General features: G+C 46.8%; 1 non-coding gene across 1 annotated transcript; it reads right to left on the reverse strand.

Annotated features, from left to right (window-relative positions):
• Positions 1–1,215: 1,215 nt before the first annotated feature.
• TRNAV-AAC lies at positions 1,216–1,288 on the reverse strand. The gene has a single exon. It is a non-coding gene; the product is annotated as a tRNA-Val (tRNA).
• Between the last annotated feature and the right edge of the window lie 12,755 nt (positions 1,289–14,043).

Consider the following 14,043-nt stretch of genomic DNA (forward strand, 5'->3'; position numbering starts at 1 on the left):
TCACCATGTTGACCAGGATGGTCAACATGGTGAAACTCCGTCTCTACTAAAAATACAAAAAATTAGCTGGGCATGGTGGCGCGTGCCTGTGATCCCAGCGACTCAGGAGGCTGAGGCAGGAGAATTGCCTGAACCCGGGAGGCGGAGGTTGCGGTGAGCCGAGATCGCGCCATTGCACTCCAGCCTGGGTAACATGAGCGAAACTCCGTCTCAAAAAAAAAAAAAAAAAAAGTAATTACAGGAGTAGAGGAAGAAGGGATTGCGTAGTAAGACATACAGAGAACGCTAAAGAATATAGGACTTGGCTGGTTGAGGTGGCTCATGGCAGTAATCCCAGCACTGGGGGAGGCCGAGGCAGGCGGATCATGAGGTCAGGAGTTCAAGACCAGCCTAATCAACGTGGTGAAACCCCGTCTCTACTACAAATACAAAAATCAGCCGGGCATGGTGGCGCAGGCCTGTAATCCCAGACTCAGGATGCTGAGGCAGGAGAATCGCTTGAACCCCGGAGACAGAGCTGAGATCGCACCACTGCACCCCAGCCTGGGCAACAGAGCAAGACTCCATCTCAGAAAAAGAAAAAAAAAACTTAGCAGGGAGTGGTGGCTGGGAGTGGCGGCAGCACATGCCTGTAATCCCGGCTAACCCGGAGGCTGAAGCTGGAGAATCGCTTGAACCCGAGAGGCGGAGGTGCAGTGAGCCGAGATCGCGCCGTTGCAGTCTATACTGGGCTACAAGAAACTCCGTCTAAAAGCAAACAACGAACAGAGCAAAACAAAAGTTGTGTTTCCCCTCTGTCTTTCAGCAAAAAAGAGCAAGTCCAGTTCCCCGAAGGGCTCGAAGCGAAGCCCGGCTCCTTAGAAATCCCTGAGGAAACTCCCTCCGCGAAAACCCTGCAAGTCCTGCTCTCCGTATTCCAAGGAAGCCAGTCTCACCTGCGAGGTGCAGGCGGGTGGGGCTCTGGGCCTCAGGTGCCTATTTGGAGTTGACACCACCGGGGCCCCTCGGATGGAGATCAGAAAAGGAGGATGAGGGTGAGGGTTAGTGTCGGGTAGGGAATGGAACGGTGCAACGGGGGATTCGGCGCCACGTCGCCGGGTGACTGAAGGAGTACCAAGGTTGACGGTTTATGCGTTCGGCAAAACACAAAGATTCCATTGGTCAAATAAAAGTACTCGGAGGCAGCATTAACGGCGGAGGAAAAGAACGCTGTCTTGTTTCCGCCCGGTTTCGAACCGGGGACCTTTCGCGTGTTAGGCGAACGTGATAACCACTACACTACGGAAACTCGCTGCTGGCGAAGTTCTCCTTTCTCACCTAAAAGACTAATGCCGAATTCTCCCCATTTCCTTCCACCACTCCCAGATAATTTTTTTGATTATGGTGAAATGCACACTTTCACACATGATATTTATAATATAAAAACTCGATGATAATTTAAGTTGAGGAACATTCGATAAATAATTGATCTGTACTTTTTTGTATATTTCCTAGCAGTTACTTATAAAAATAAGAAGAGGCATATACTTATTTTGGAAAGGTAATTCTTTAAGATTTATGCATCTATAAATCTATGTACTAATTTTTAAACCTATTTCTAGTATTTAGATGTTCTTCCCATTGTTTTATGCTTTAAAAAGTACTGATTAGTTTTCAAATTTATAATATCTGAATGTTTAGTTGTAACCAACTAGTAACCTCAATGATAAGTCAATTCGGAGGAATTCTATAAAAAGTAGAGCATTACGCTTCCCATAACACAAATAATAAGTGACTGGCTAATGGCTTCACCTGACTGCAGTGTAGTCTTCGGAGTTCTAATTAGAGGAGAAGCTCTTTTCCTTCTAGAAACACTTGCCGACCTCCTGCGAAAAACCCTCCTTTCCGCTGTCTGCATTCGGCTGAGAACCAGCGCCACAAGGGAGACGCAGCCCCGGAAACGCTTCCTCGTGTTGACACTGGCGGGGCGGGGGAACCCAGCCCACCTCGCAGGAGGGAGGAGCTGGTAACGCCCCGAACGGTGGGAGGGGAAGGCGTGCGGGTGGGAGCGTCTCTAGGATTTGGGTAAGCAGATTTCAAGTCCGGGACGGGAGAGAAGACAAGAAGTTCTGTTCAAATTAAAAACAATAATAATAAATCCTACTGGGTTTCAAACCAAGGGTCCTTACTGTATTGGGCAAATGTGATAAACACTACACCAGTAAAACCTGCCCAGAAACTGTCGCAATGGTGATATGTTTCTTGCCCTTGCACTTTCAGTGACTAAAACCAACAGCCAAACTTTATCATTTTAGCAATCAAAGTATTCACCCATGTGCCTAATTTCTTTGCAAATGCCAGGCAAGAAAACCCCAAGTAACCTTACAGGAAAGAAAGAAAGAAAGAAAATAAAAAGGAAAGAAAGAGAGAGAGAGAGAGAGAGAAAACCCCAAGTAGATGGGTGAGTAGGGAGTAGATGATGAGATTTTTAAAAATTCTGCCACAGTGTCCTAATTTTATCCATGCAACTTGCTCTGATCTTCACCTTTCTAGTGCCAGAAAATGGCCGTTTCAGGAACCAGGACCTGAAAGCCTGAGCTCTTGAGACCATGAGCATTTGTTGCAGAGCAGGGAAGCTTCACGGCGAGATATATTGGGGGACAGGGACAAGGTTACAAAATTGGACTCTAAGTCACAAATAATTCTTTCTCTGGAATGTGACAGTCCAATGCTATTTGATCTAGAAAATGAGGATAAAACTCCCATGTATTTTTTTCTTTTGTTATTCTTTCCCTTTTCACTGTCTTCCTCTGTCTACCTTCACTGCATACCTAGAAGCAAGCTGCCTTCTTCCAGATTCCTCTTTATGACTTCTCTTTGCATATAAACATCACACCCTGTCTATGCCTGGAGATGGTGACTGGGCTGCCAGACCAGTATGGAGAAAGTCTGTGCTTACTTTTTCCTGTACTTAGTATTCTTTCTTCCATCGGTGCCAGAAGCAGAGAGCCCCTTGTCACCTTGAGATCATGTGAGCTGGTAGTAGCTGGATCATGGATAATTGTAATGCTGTAGGTAACAACTGAAAGAAAGACTATTTCCCAATTAACAAATCAAGACCAGATTAGCAGCAACGATGATCTTAAAAAATAATGTTAAACAAACCAAAAAAGAAAGAGAAAAGATTAGGCCAGGCGTGGGGCCTCACTCCTGTAATCCCAGCACTTTGGGAGGCCGAGGTGGGTGGATCATCTGAGATAAGGAGTTCAAAACCATCCTGACCAACAAGGTGAAACCCCATCTATATAAAAAACAAACAAACAACAACAAAAAAGATTTTAAAATGTTGGTAAAGCGAACATAGTGGTGAACCTGTAGTTCTAGCTACTCTGGAGACTAAGTAAGGCAGGAGGACCATCTGAGCCCAGGAGTTTAAGGCTAAATGTGCAATGATTGTGCCTCTGAAAAGCCACCGCCCTCCAGCCTGGGCAATATAGGAAGACTCCATCTCTAATTTTAAAAAGATTGCAAACACATTTATTTCATATTAAAATAAATTATTGGCTGGGCGCTGTGGCTTGTGCCTGTAATCCCAGCACTTTGGGAGGTTTAGGTGGGGTGATCACTTGAGTCAGGAGCTCAAGACAGCCTGGGCAACATCGAATGACCCCCATCTCAATTTTTTTAAAAAAGAAAAGTATTGAGCTACAAACAATGTATAATATATTTATACATTTTTTGACCCTATGTTGTCACTAGGAGTACAAGAGGAACGCAGGACAAGATTACACAATCCTAACGCTCAAGGAGAAGAAAGAAGAACACAAACAGTCCATATGCTATCACCCAAAAGTGAAGCAGCAGAGGCAGATTGCCGAGTGTTTGTATGACAGTGTAGAGAGGAGGCATCTCACCAGTCCTTATGAACTGGCAGCATAGATCTGCCAGGAATCTTGGGAGCCAAATTATCTGGGTACAGTTCTTTCTTCTGCCACTTTCTCATCATATGTAGGGTTTTAGGCAAGCTATTTGGCTTCCGTTTTGAAACACTGAGTTGAGAAATGGACTGTGTTGTTTGCTAAGAACAATGGCAAGGAAAACCTAGTCGCCACCCCCACACACCGCCGCCCAAGGGGAAAACTACTTGGGGCATTCTAAAGTAGCAAAACAGAGTAGGCATACCATATACCAGTTAAAACAATTCTTCAAGCACGGGATATGTGACCTGCCCCCGTGTCTCCCTCCTGGAGAATACTTTCTGGTCTGTCCTTGATCAGTGGTAAGCAGGCACCAGCTGCCTACCTAGTTTATGTTGGTTCTATGAGAAGACACAGAACACCTGTTTGTTAATAATAATCGCCTGTTCAGAGAGAATGAATACATGGGTCAGAATCAGCTCAAGGCCCTCAGCCTGGTGGAATGCTGTTGGCCCCTGAGACTCTCAGCTCGGAAGGCTGTTGGTCCCTGGATGGTCCCACTTTGCTGTTCTGAGTGTCTGCTTCTCAATGCCTTCAGCGCCGCCTGGGTGGGGGGTCTCTATGGCCGAGCTGGTCTTGGTAGACTTCTTCATGACTCTGTGTTGGTAAAATGGTTACAGATACAGTGCCTACCTGGTGGGATTATCATAAATTCAATTAAGAAAAACTCTCTGAAATGTTTCAGACGGTGCCTCACTTATAGAAGTAGTGGCTGCTTTTATTTTTAGTATTACTTTCAGCGTTGTCAAGCCTAAGTAAAGATCTACCTTCGTCATTTCAGGTTACATTTAAGCAAGTTAAGGCTTAGAACAATGTGCTGAGGTTGTACTAGTGGGGAAGGGACACCAACTGGTGTGTTTGTCTCCAGAACTGGTGTTCTTGACCACCATTCTGTACTCGGCGGTTTTATAAACTCCTGTCTATGATGAAAAAATTACAGAGAATATGATGGACCTCCCCATTCCCATGACCCTGCTTCAACAGTCAGACTCTCCTCTCTGCCAAGCCCCCATAATAATGTGAAGCAAATTTATACATTTTCATATAGCAACAGCTTTTTTGTGGCATTTTCATAGTGTATGTTTTCACTTAACTGTGTAGTCAATGAGGAAATTGTCGAGCTGTTCCCCACTGGGCGGGAGAGATGCTATGCAGCGGGTCCTCACCTTCCCACGCCCCTCACATCAGTAAGGACCAGCCCTGAGCTGCTGACCACAGGTGCAGGGGACTCTTCTGAGGGCATGTGAAGTCCAGAACTTCCGTTGTGATTCTGCAGGCGGACTATTCCACACCCCCTTCTAATTCAGAGGGTCTCTGGTATTGTCTACAAGTCTTAATTTTTAGAAGCTTCCAGGTGATTCAAAAGCTGGGGAACTTTGAGATGATTTTGACAATGCTTTCATTAATGACAAATTTGTTTCATCTTAAAAAAAAAACTTTCACCCTCATATGTGTGGAGCAGGACGCCATAGTGGAATAAAAAAATCACCTGCTCCTTCCATCTCTCCTTGAGGTTTTTTTGCTTGGCATTTGCAAAGAAATTAGGCTCATGAGTGAATACTTTGATTGCTATAAATAGTAGAGTTTGGCCATTGGTTTTTTCTGTTTTTTAGAGACAGGGTTTCACCATGCTGGCCAGGAGAGTCTCGATCTCTTGATCTCGTGTTCCGCCCCCTCGGCCTCCCAAAGTGCTGGGATTACAGGCGTGAGCCACGGCGCCTGGCCTGGCTGCTGGTTTTAGTCTATTAAAAGTGCAAGGGCAAGAAACATACCACCACCGTGACAGTTGCTGGGAAGAATTTAAAGATACCTTCCAGATCCCAGTGGCCTAAAGAGGCGGCAGGATCTGGGTCCCTAGCTTCACCTTCCCAGTCCCTGCACACTTCAGTGGCCCCTGCCACCCAAAGGCGCTGTGTCCCGTCTAGGCTGAGCAGGGTAGTCTGGGAGACAGACGGCCACCAGGTCACCGAGGTGGGAAGGAAGGGCGGTTCGCCACTGCTTCACGCCTGGGTCCGCCCGTGGGAGCCACAGCGAGGGCTCTGGGAGTCTGCAGGGCAGAGGCTGCCGCCAGTCGGGCCCCAGCTCCTGCTCGCGACCAGAGCGCCTGCAGGGCCCCAGGGCAGCTGGCTGCGCTCCGCTTCCCCAGCCCTGTATGCTGGAACTCATGTGCAGTTTATGCTTGTTTTGCTAAATGTCTGTATTTGCTGTAACAGTTTGTGTATGTGTGTGTGTGTGATTTTCAGGGCTTTCTACGTAAAAATCATGCCACGACCGGGCGCAGCAGCTCACACCTGTAATCCGAGCACTCTGGGAGGCCGAGGCAGGAGGATCGATTGAGCGCAGGAGACCAGTGTGGGCAACATAGCGAGATCTTCATCTCTACAATTATTTTCATTTTTCAAATTAGCCGGTGTGATGGCATGCACCTGTAGCCTCCAGCCCTACAGGGTTTTGCGAGCCCCTCCCTGCTGGTGTAAAGATGAGAAATTGTAGAAGTAAAAGACACAAGATACAGAGAGAGAGAAAAGAGAGTTTGGGCACGGGGGTCCACTGCCAACCAAAGGACAGAGTCCGGCAGTGGCCCCCAATGCCGGATGCCAGGATGCTCTCACTTTTACTGACTTGCAAATCTGCGGGCAGGGTAGGTAGGGCGTAGGCAGGGTGTGGCCTTGGTGGTCACTGACTGGGGGCAGGGTAAATAGGGTGTGGCCGTGACAGGATCAAGTACATCGCCTGTCATACAGGCAGGAGCTCAGGAATTAGCTGAGATGAGGTGAGGAGCATAGTGCGTCAGCACTTTTCCATACTGCTTAAAAAAGACATTAAGATTTACGTTACTTTTACTGATTAAGCCTTACAAGAAAAAAGGAACCAGGTGCAGAGGCGGAACATAGAATGTGACCAGTGAAGCGCAGCATCACATTGAGACATTTATAGGTAGTTATTCCTGCTTTTACGTTAAGAATTTTTAGAGCCGGCCGGTGGCTCACGCCTGTAATCCTAGCACTTTGGGAGGCCGAGGTGGGTGGATCACCTGAGGTCAGGAGTTCAATACCAGCCTGGCCATCATGGTGAAATCCCATCTTTAGGGAAAAAAAAATTTTTTAAAGATACATTGTATTCCAATATCAAATTCCAGATATAGCAGTAGCCAATTTCCACAATTCAGGATGTTCTGGAGTAACAACAGGATGAATCAGTTTCTAAGAGAAACAATTCCTTTTTTCAGCCATTTGAATGGGTAAGGAGAAACCCGTTCTCTTTTCCTGTAGGCTGACAATTCTCCTTCCACAGAATTTAATAAATATTTATATTCATGACACCGGGTATTATGACTAAAACAATTTATCCAATAATATCCTTCGGAGCCCAGTCAATAGCAACCTCTGTATTAGAGTTACGTAATAAAACAGCTTTTGGAGCATTACAATCTTCTCATTGAATACTACTGAATTCACAAGGTCCTTCAACATCCTTTTTTAAGCAATCTAGTAGGCCCTTGGTTTTATACGTTTCTTGGGGATTAGACTTATTGGTAAGTACTTGGAAAGAAATACTACTAAACACATTAGGTTCTTAATAAGAGATATTGCTTGCAGAAGGCACTATCCACATCCAATTCTGATAATCAAACTTTAAACATCCTGAAGATTTTCCTATGCACAGTGGTGGAAATTTATACCCAATAGACAAATTAAAATCCATCCCTTCCTCTTTGGGTTGGGCAGGAAATCTATGATCATTAGGCGGTGGCAATAAGGCACTATCATTGGAATAGACCTCCACTGAGGAGTCATCCATGAAACACATCGAATCAGAGGTGGGAAAGGAACACAAGCCCGACAAGCATAATTTCGTACAGTCCCGGCGCTGGGTATACCCACCACCGCTGGAATTATCATAAGGGCATATAGTTTTAACTGCTGAGATGGCGGCCAGACGGGGTCCTGATTCTCTCCTGGAGACACACAGCAAACCCTCTCCCCCATGTTATTACATTGTCTTTTCTCCCAACTTTTTGTTAGTGGGTTTTGCCACCAGATTAATGGCCCTAAATTCTCTTCTTTGGATTGTTGTTAAGCCGCTTATTTGTTCCCTCCTTAGCAAACTTAAAAAACTTTTAAGGTAATGCTAAGTCAAATTGTATTTGTGGGGTTCTATATTCCCTGTCCCTCGATTTTTTTGTTTTACAAAGCTAGGTAAGCAAGTACAGCTCCATCTTGCTGAACTATTTACTGGAGGCTTCCGGATGTACTTGCAGACTACACAAAGAGAAACAGGAAAGATTAATAACATAATCATAACAGCAATTATACATCCTCCAAGTATTTTCTTTTTTTTTTTTTTGAGACGGAGTTTTGCTCTTGTTACCCAGGCTGGAGTGCAATGGCGCGATCTCGGCTCACCGCAACCTCCGCCTCCTGGGTTCAGGCAATTCTCCTGCCTCAGCCTCCTGAGTAGCTGGGATTACAGGCACACGCCACCATGCCCAGCTAATTTTTTGTATTTTTAGTAGAGACGGGGTTTCACCATGTTGACCAGGATGGTCTCGATCTCTTGACCTCGTGATCCACCCGCCTTTGCCTCCCAAAGTGCTGGGATTACAGACTTGAGCCACCGCGCCCGGCCCCCTCCAAGTATTTTCGTTTAAATGTTAGGTCTGCCAATCTATCAGTAGCTGCTTCTTGTTTACCTGACCTATGAGTAAACAGGGTTAAAGCTTTAGGTATAAAGAAGTGCTGCTTCAGATTGCTCTTTACTTACAGGAATTTTGGTGATATCAGGCCTCCATATGCAAGCCCAGACCCAGAAAGTCTGAAGTCCTGCCTGCCTCGGCTGCTCACCCGCCACGCCCGCTTGCATTCGCCATCATCCCTGATTGTCCAGCGGAGCCTCCCCTCAGACATTAAGTTTCTCACCCCCGCCTGCCATACGGGGAACGTGCAATCAAGACTCCACCACCCTGGCCACTTTCTTGAGCCTTAGGGGACTGACGTGCTTGCGTCTTAGGCTTCTGTTGTCTCTTACTGCCTGTCTGAATAGTAAACCTGCTCCACATAACTTGTGGCACGTGAACGTATTCTGTCTCATCCGACTGTGGCAGTTAGTAAAACTGTAGCCAGGATGCAGTGGATGGAAATGCTCTGATTCCTGGTGGTTGGCATAGTGGTGATTTTTGCTATTCTTCACTCAGTGAGAGTTCTCCCCTGGGGTTGGTAATTAGTGAACCTGCTTCACAAAACTGGCATAGCAGCAGGGGCTGGTCCGACAGAACCATGACTTATGGGTAAGAGGGAGGCAATGCCCTTCAGCACCCAGTCCAGGGCAGAGAGGTCAGCCCGGGGTTACGGGAGCAGGACATGCTGCCAAGTGTTTTATAGGGAAGGAGGAATGATAACTGGACATATGTCACCTCCTCACAGATGTGAATGAGCTGGCTGCATGAATTGAGGCAGAGAGAAAGGAATGTAGAGACAGAGGAGTGTGAAACCCTGTCCCCTAGCTTTGGGACATGTATGTGATTGCTCATTCCCCAGGACAGAAATCCTGGGAAATGGATACTCGGACCCTAAGCCACCAAGAGTTTATAAAAAGAGTCTCTGAGGCACGTCAGAAGGAAGGACTGTGCGTGATGCAGCCCATCTTTACCCGGCAGTGTGAGACTGATGAGGCAGCTTAGCAAGAAACTATCAAAATGCTCTCCTTCACAGAAAGGCAAATTAGTGATCTCAAGGACGGCTATGGGCAAAAACCGGAAGAAGACATGTTGTCTTGGTTATCTCAGGTGGCAGATGAGGAGCGGCAGAACATTCTGCTGTCATGAAAAAAATGGCACAGCCTGGGTAGATTGGCTCACAACCCAGTGTTACAGCAGATGTTCTGGGCGAGCCAACCGGCCACAGCTGCAGATGGCTGTGCTCACAAGCTGGACTCTTCCTATTTGGTTGGTGTCTAGCATTCTAGGCTCTTTTCCCATCCAGGGTGGTTTGACTAAGCTTCCAGTGTGCACTTGGTGGTCAGGACATGAGGCTGTCATGGCCTAGTGCAGGGTGGCCCTGGCTCATGGCTATCCAACCTCCAGAAGGGAGAATCGGATGATACGATATTGTCTAGATGCAATATTGATGACTTCATAGAGCAGGGTCCTCGGCCCTGGCATAACCAACGGATTAGCCTTCTTCCTCCTGGAATAGCCTTTGGTGAGGCCATTGAAAAGCTTTACCACACTCTCCCAGCCTGGCAGCAGAATGGGGGTCAAATCTGACAGATTTAATCTGGCAACCAAATACAGAAGGCTAAGTTGAGAGGGGGCAATCCAAGGGCTGGTAGTGGGGCTGCCTCCAGGTGTCCCCATGTTACAGATTGTGGAACTGACTGATGCAGCAGGGGGTTCCTAAGTAAGAGACTGATGGCCTCCGCCTGTCCAATACATGCAATCTGAACCAATCAGAGGAGGGCCCTTGCAGTTCACAGAATCAACAGGTGCCAAGCATGCAGGAGGAGCACTGGCAAAGTCTAGACACAAGCAGAGACACTGGCATCCCCTTCAGCCTCTCCGGGAGAGCCATCTTCCGAGGCCCTAACACAAGTTCTCTGTACCCACACATTTTTAAACAGCTGAAACAGGTGTAGAAGAACCAAGGTCTTAATTGATTTCAGCCTGGCCCTCTGACCCCTGCACTGAGACTGGAGGCTTATGCACCTGTTAGAGTGGACATGGAGGCAGATTTTAATTTACATAGAACTGCTAGACACTGAGGCCCAAGTCACTGTGGTTCCTGCCTCTGAAGAATGGCCTGAATGCCAGGTGGCTTCTGGAGGTTTGGAGGGTGGGGAATTAAGGAAATGCTAGGTAGGGAAGTGCTTTCTCACTTAGGAGTGTGGCCATGTAGCAGTTGTAACAGGCCACTGGTTGTGTTTCCATTGGCTGAGTGTATTGTAGGGATTGACCTGATGCAATGTACAACCTCATGGTGCTTACTAGGCTATGCCCCAACTAAAAGGAACATGTTAGCCATCACAGTGAGGCAAGTCCATAGCCAAGCACCACCACGTCTCCCCAAAACTTAAAGGATGGTACGGTAAAGACAACATAATATCCCTGAGGGAAAGAAGCACATCACACTCCTCATCCAATACTTAGTTCAAGCGGAAGTGTGTGGGCAACCAGTTCCACTTTAACAGTCTGGTTTGACTGGGTAAGAAATCCAGGGGAGCCTGGAGTCTGACACTTAACTGCTGAGAGCTAAATGCTGTAGACCTGTTGGCACTAGGGGCCCAGATATCACCACAGTAACTGAACATGTCATGGAGGCGTCCGGCAAGTGATATGATGCAGTTATTGATCTGGCTGATGGATTCTTCCCAATCCCTTTCAGGGATGAGAGCAGAGATCAACTTGTATTCATATGGCAAAGTATGCAATATACACTTATAGTGCTGCCTCACCTGCCATTTGCCCCCGGTGGGTGGGATGGGACTTTGCCGCTGTGCTTTTGCCCAAAGGAGTCATGTGCATTCATTATATAGATGCAATCCTTATCGTCAGGTCACACAAGAGGCCTTAGACTTGATGGTCTCAGGAATGTGACAAGCAGACTGGGAAGTTAACCGAACAGTCCAGGGATCAGCCAAACTGGTGACCTTTTTAGGATCTACCTGGGCTGGAGCTAACAAAACCATGGAGAGCTGGCATTTGGATGCTTGGATGCACCACACTCCTTTCACTGCTTGGTGAGATGTGCCCCTCCAGTGATCCAGTTTCTCCCCTCTCCTTGCCTGTAGTTCTCAGAATACTGTAGGATGTGCTGGAAATGCAATATACTGAGATAGGGAGGAACTGTCCTGGACAGTCCTTGTTCCTGTCTCCTCTGCACGTATGTCCTTCAAACCCTTGCCCAGTGCATTCCATTGCTCCTCAGGTATATAACCCAGAGTGGACTACCCTTCAGGGTTTCTAGCTGAGATACAAGTGGGGAGCGTACAGTCCAGACTCCATCCACCCTGGAAGCTTTCTTAAGCCTTGGGGAACCAGCTTGTTATGAATCTTGGGCTTCTCTTGTCGCTTGCTGCCTATCTGTTAAGTAATAAACTGCTTTATGTAACTTGTGTTGTGTGTGCTATCTCATCTGACTCAACCAGTTGGTAAAGCTGCAGCTCAGGATGCAGTGGGTGGAAGGGTTCTGACTCCTATTCCTGATGGTCTACATAGTGATGACTTTTGCTCATGACCTCATTTTGCATCCAATTGATATCCTTTGGTCTTAATTTTACTTGCCTTCTTGACATTTACACTTCCTAAAACACTCCCCATGGCATCAGTAACACCACACCCTTTTTTCCTTATAAATTTCCTCCTGTTAAGGCCAACCCCAAGGTTTAAAAGACGCCATTTTTCAGGACCGGGCGTGGTGGCTCATGCCTATAATCCCAGCACTTCGGGAGAATTGCTTGAACCGGGGAGGCGGAGATTGCAGTGAGTCGAGACCACGCCGCTGCACTTCAGCCTGGGCGACCAAGATGCCATTTTCCAACTATTCATCTTGGCACCTCTTCCCCTTTTAAGTTGCCTATATAATACCTCAATATAATTCTTGTTGGCCCTTCAGTTTTATGCTGTCTTCTCCCGTATCTGCAGTCCAGAACTTGCCTGAGGCAAGTTACTTGAGTAACATGTACCTTAAATTCAGCATATCTGAAACTCAGTACTTAATTCTCCTATCCCCAGAAAGGATGGAAAAAATGATGCCTTCTCACTATTGCCTTGCAAACCAGCCACAGCACAACCCGTAGGTGTTCCTAAGCCCCAGCGGCGACATGGGAATTAAGGAAAAAAAGATACAAACACAGCAATAGAAATCGTTAGCATGGGCCCAGAGCTTCTTCACAGGATGACGACTACAAAGACCCAGAGCTCCAGGCTCCACACATATTAATTGCAACACACACATAGTTTGATCATATCACACAAGGAAGGCTGATCATGGGGTGAGTACACACAATAGAACAGTTTACGTCATCTATATTTAGTAGGGGGTATGTGGTTATTCTAAAAAAACTAAACTGGTATTGCAGAGTTAAACAATAGATAATTATTGAGGTGCAGCTGCAGGAATGTGGGAATGGGTAAGAGCCAGCAAGTTCTCAACACATGATGTACCTCAAAGGAGAGAATATTTCCTGAGCCCAGTCACCCATGGAACAGGCGGGAGACCAGAGAATGCCACTCTCATGTCAACCAGCCCAGAGGCCTCCTGCAAGACCCTTTACGAGCCTGTGAGCAGGTCCCCTCCTCCAGGCCAGGAGACCCTCTCTGAGGGGTTCAAGCAGCAAGGGGTTGAGCGATGGACCAGGTGTTCCTGTCTTTGATGCCCAAACGTTCCAGGGCTGTGATCAGCACTTTACAAACTTTCTCACCAACCCAGCACTGTTTTACAAAGTACAAGCTACACTCTTTGTTGAGCTAATACAATTCTATATTGTATTGGCACAAACTTCTATAAACTATGAATCTTAAACTAAGGCTAACTTGTTAATCAGAAGCAGATCCACTCTTAAGTAGTTGTGGTGTAGGCCTGCTCTCTATTATTTTGGCTGACACTATTGTTTTTTACTGCTCCATTTATATATTGCTGCATTACAAACCACCAAGACCATAGTGACTTAACACGATAATATCATTTTTCTCCCCATTTGCAGTTTGGGCAGGGTTGGCTTGGCTTTACTCCACGTGGTGTCAGCTGGAGAATCCACTTTTAAGCTGGCTCACTTGTGTGATTGGCAAAGTGGAGGTGGCTTTGCATGGAAGCTCAGCCAGCGCCACGTGCTAAGGGCTTTGGTTCTTTTCCATGAAGATGGATGACCTGGTGGTACACAACTGAGGCTGCTGCGCAGGCGTTTATTACGCTCGTTCACCATGAAGGAGCAGTGGGAGGTATGCAGAGCTTTCAGAACGGCACATTGATTCCTGTAGAGGAATCTTGGGTTATGGGACTCTCAGCCGCATGATTAGGGATACACAAGCCACAGTGTAAGGAGGCATGGGAAAAGGCATATTTTGCTAACATTAGTCAAAAGAAAGCTTGGA

Source organism: Sapajus apella, unplaced genomic scaffold (genome assembly GCF_009761245.1).
Source record: "Sapajus apella isolate SASKATOON/1434 unplaced genomic scaffold, GSC_monkey_1.0 scaffold210, whole genome shotgun sequence".
Taxonomy (NCBI): Eukaryota; Metazoa; Chordata; class Mammalia; order Primates; family Cebidae; genus Sapajus; species Sapajus apella.